A 5,000-nucleotide genomic window follows, 5' to 3' on the forward strand; every position below is an offset into this window, starting at 1 on the left:
TTATTTATTTTAGTAAATATAAATCTTTTTTTTTTCTTTGAGTTGGGTATTTCGGGGGAAAGAAAACTATTGATATTCACACTTTCTCTTTTATCTATCACTCTCTCCTTAATGTTTATCCTCACCCTATCCTCACTCTCAACTCTTCGAATATCTACGTCAAAGTTACTTATCATTCGCTTACTCTTAAATATCTACCTGTCCATCACCTACCATTTTCTATCTATCACTCTTAAGCATCTCCTTTTGAGTTATATACCATTCTCTCATTCTCCGTTATTTACTTTGCTGTCTACCTTTTTTCAAATATCTACCTGTCCGTCATCTACTATTCTCTCATTCGTGGTTATCTATCGTTCTATCGCTCTTCAATATCTCACTCTCTGTTATCTACCATTATCTACCACTCTCTTTTATTAACACTATTGTCTTCCATTCTCTCACTCTCCAATATCTACCCGTCCGCTATTTACCATTTCCTCACTCACTGTTTTCTACTTCTCTATTATCTATATTATCACTAGTAAATATATTTCTATTATTTATCATTTCCTTTCCATCATCCTTCGTCCCTTTCCTTCGTCCTAACGCTTCACACCCTTCCCTTCTCCCTACCCTACACCCCTTTCTCTTATCCTCACCCAATACCCCCATCCCTTCCCTTCCCCTCGCCCTACGCCACCAACCCTTCCCCTCACCCTTAACCCCTTTCCCTTTCCCTCACCCTACACCCCATCCTTCCCCACACCCTACAGGCCTACACCCCCATCCCTTCCCCTCACCCTACAACCCCTTCCCTCCCCCACACCCTATACCCCATCCCTTCCTCTCACCCTACACGCCCCATCCCATCCCATCACCACACCCTACCCCCCCCCCCCCCTTACACACCCCCATCCCATCCCATCCCTACACCCTACACACACCATACCCTCCCCCCACCCCCACACCCCAACACCCCAAATCCTTCCTCACTCTTAAGCATCCCACTTCTCTCCAATCAAAAAAAAAAAAAAAAAAAAAAAAAAAAAAAAACCGTGCGACTCCTTTGCTTCGATCTTTGAGAAGAGAGTCATCAGTCATGCTCTTCTTAAGGCTGGAAAACACTCGTCATCTCTTTCCTTTCGCGTTATCTTCGAGGTCTCTCTTTTGGTGCTGTTTGGGTTGTTTGGGGTAAGGGGGAGGGGGAGGGGTGGGATAAGGGGGGTGGAGAGGAGAGGGAGGGATGGGGAGGGTGGGATAAGGAGGGAAGGGGTTGAGGGGAAGGGTGAAGGGGAGGGGGAGGGATTGGGGTGAAGGGGATGGGGTAAAGGAGAAGAGTAGGGATGAAGGTGAGGGAACAGGACGAAGCAGAGAAAGGGAACGAAAAGCAAAGACGGAAAAAAGGGAAGTGTAAAAAATAAGGGAAGAAAGAAGGGGGGGGGGGATAGAGAGGAGAGGGTGGGAGGAAAACCGGTCTATGTGAGAAGAAGAAATTGAAGTGAGAAACTGAAGATATAAAAAAAAGTCAAGAATTAAAAATAAAACAAACGAAAAGGGGATCAAACTGAAGTGAATTGAGAGCAAAAGAGACATGAAGGCTAAAGATGAGGACGCAAGGGAAGTGAACCAAAGCAGTCATGTTGACCTCACTTCTTCAAGACGTGACTTGACTCCTGCTGTCTCCCAACCCGTCTCCTCGCCCTGCTCTATCTCGCTAACACACGGCGTACTGAAGTCTTTGAGATAATGGTGGTTTTCCACACAGCTAACATCTGATTTCTTTTTCGGTTGTTTTTTTTATTTTGTTTTATTTGTGAGCTATCTTTTTTTCTTTGGAATGATTGTCTTTGTTTGTTATGTATGTTTGTTATATGTTGGTGTGTGATGTATGACTTTCTATATACGAAATGGTACGCGTACTTTCATTCTATCATTTTCTGTCTCTCTCTAACTCTTACACACACACTCACACACACACACACACTTTCTTTCCGTCTTTCTCTCTCTCTCTCTCTTACACACACTCTCTCTCTCTCTCTCTCTCTCTCTCTCTCTCTCTCTCTCTCTTTCTCTCTCTCTCTCTCTCACGCACTCTCTCTCTCTCTCTCTATCTCTCAGAAATATAATAAAATCTTTTACATCTTCTTTGTACCAGGAAATATGAAAAGCGATAGACCAAGAAAAACTGTCAACTAGGTCACGGGTCATCCGGGAATCGCTGCCAAAGCTCTTCTTCGGTTGCATGACCTGCGCTGAACGGAGAATTGAGACGAGGAAAGTTGATCAAAGGAGGTCTCTTGTTTGCCTCTTCTCGATCCCCCCCCCCCTTTTTTTTTGGGGGGGGGGGTATTTTTGGTTGGGAGGAGGGTGTGTGGGGTGGGGGGAGGGGAGGTAGGGGGTGTCTGTTTGATCTTTGCCTGATTTCTCTGGATTTTTGTTTCTTGTATCTTCACTTATTTTTTTTCTTCTTTCTCCCGTTCAGTTTCTTCCGTCGCTTATTCTCCATCACTTCTCTATTCTTCTCTTAATTGTTCTCCCTTTCTTCCCCCCCTCCTTCTTCATTTCTTCCCTCCCTTCTTCTCTCTGTCCATCCTCCTTCTCTCTTTCTTCTTTCCCTTTTTCTTTCCTTCCTCCCTTTTTTTTATCCTCCTCCCTTTCTTCCCCCCTCCTTCTTCGTTTCTTCCCTCCATCGTTCTCTCCTTCTTCACTTTCCTCCCTCATTTTATCCTCCTTCCCTATTTCTTCTCTCCCTCCTTCCTAATCCTTCTCCCTCCTTTCCCCCCTATCTCCTTCCCCCTTCATCCCTCCCTCCATTTCCTCCTCCCCTCTCCCCCTTCATCCCTCCCTCCATTTCCCTCTCCCCTCTCCCCTTTCCCCCTCCTCCCCCATCCCCTTTCTCTATTTTCCTTCAACCAAAAATTACAACCAGTTTACAACCCAAGATTTTTTTTTTTCTCTCAAGATTTTTTTTCTCTTTTTTTTTTTCTCACATCAGTCCTTCCTGTACCGTAGGTCCCCGTTCCTCTGCCATGCTTTTGCTGAGCCAATATGCAAATCATAATATTGCATAACGCTGTCGTAACTCCGCCTTGGGTTTTACTACTGTGAGAAAAAAAAAATGATTTTTTTTCTCTTTCATGTTTTTGTTCATTTTGGAGAAATATGTGTGTTTTTTTTTATTGTCGTTTGTTAATTCTATTTTTATTATTATTTATTAATTTTATTTCCATTATTATTTATTAATTTTATTTTCATTATTATTTATTTATTTTATTTCCATTATTATTTATTAATTTTATTTTCATTATTATTTATTAATTTTATTTTCATTATCATTTATTCATTTTATTTTGCTTTTATATTCATTATCTTTTTGACGTGTTTTTTTTTTTTTTTTTTTCAAGCATAACCTTAAAGCTTATATATAAAAGCAAGACTGAAAATAAATATGATATTAACACAAAAACGAATGTGTAAAAATAAATGAATTAATATATAGAAAATAGACGCATAAAAGATGATTACACTAATGATACAGGATACAGCAATGTCATTAATTACAAAATGTCATTAGTTCTTTTTTGTTTTGTTTTTTTGTTTTTGTTTTACAGTGTAATTAACTAGAAAAAAGTAAAAGTTTATGAATAAAACAAAAAACTGTGATAAGAAATGAAGAATATTTTTTTTCTTTTTTCTAAGGAAGTTCAGACAATCCAGGAGAAAAAAGAGAAAAAAAAGAAGAAAGAGGAGAAGAAAAAAGGACAGAAAAGAAGAAAAAAAGAAATGAAAAAGAAGAGAAAAATAGGAAAAAGAAGAAATAAAGAGGGGAAAAAAATATTTAAAAAAAGAGAAGAAAAAAGGAAAGTAAAACATTCGCACAGACAAACATAAAAGTAAAAACAAAAAATAACAACTAAACTTCAAATCTCACCTAGAACAACAACAAACAAACAAACAAACAAACAAACAGAAACCAAAACTTCTATGTTGACGTTTTCAAAAAAGAAAGAAAGAAAAAAAATACAGTTGTAAATATAGAAATACAAACATAACGAAAAACACATGACTAACAAACACAAGAATAAAAACAACAATACGTAAGAAAAAAAAAAAAAAAAAAAAAACTATACACAAAATAAATTTATTTGAAAATGAGACAATAGATGAAATCCAGAATTTCGAAACTATTGTCTCATTTTCAGATATATCTATTTTGTTTGTATAGTGGCTTTTTATGTCATATTATCAACACGGTAATTATCATTATTATTTTTTTTTTGCAGCAACATTTATATTTTTTTTGTTGATTATTTGTATATCAAAACGTACACGGAGAATGAGATGATATTGATGATTATAGTGATAATAATGATATTAATGATAATGATAATAATGATAATGATAATGATAATGATGATGGTAATAATGGTAATGATGATGATGATGATAATGAGGATAATGATGATAATGATGATGATGATAACAAAAGTAGTGATGATAATGATGATATTGACAGTGATGATAATATTGACAGCAATCATAATGTTAATTATAATGATAATATTGATGACAATAATAATGATGATAATGCTGATGATAATAATGACAATGATAATAACGATAATGATAATAATAATAACGATAATGATAATAATAATAATAATAATAATAATAATAATAATAATGATAATAATAATAATAATAATAATAATAATAATAATAATATAATAATGTCAATAATAACAATAATAGAAATAATAACTAAAATAATGATGACAATAACAATGATGATGATAATTTGATAATAATAACGATCATAATAATATTGATAATGATGATAAAAATGACATAGCAACCAATCAGGCATTACAAGACAAACTAAAACAACTGTAATAATAAGATATTCCTCTCCTTTATCATATTATTATTATTATTATTATTATCATTTATTATTATTATTATTATTATTATTTTATCCTCTGATGTTAAGACAGGGCCAGAGAGAGAGAGAGAGAGAG

This window comes from Penaeus japonicus, unplaced genomic scaffold (assembly GCF_977035675.1).
Source record: "Penaeus japonicus unplaced genomic scaffold, GWHDUDI00000001_assembly GWHDUDI00000015, whole genome shotgun sequence".
NCBI classification, from domain to species: domain Eukaryota; kingdom Metazoa; phylum Arthropoda; class Malacostraca; order Decapoda; family Penaeidae; genus Penaeus; species Penaeus japonicus.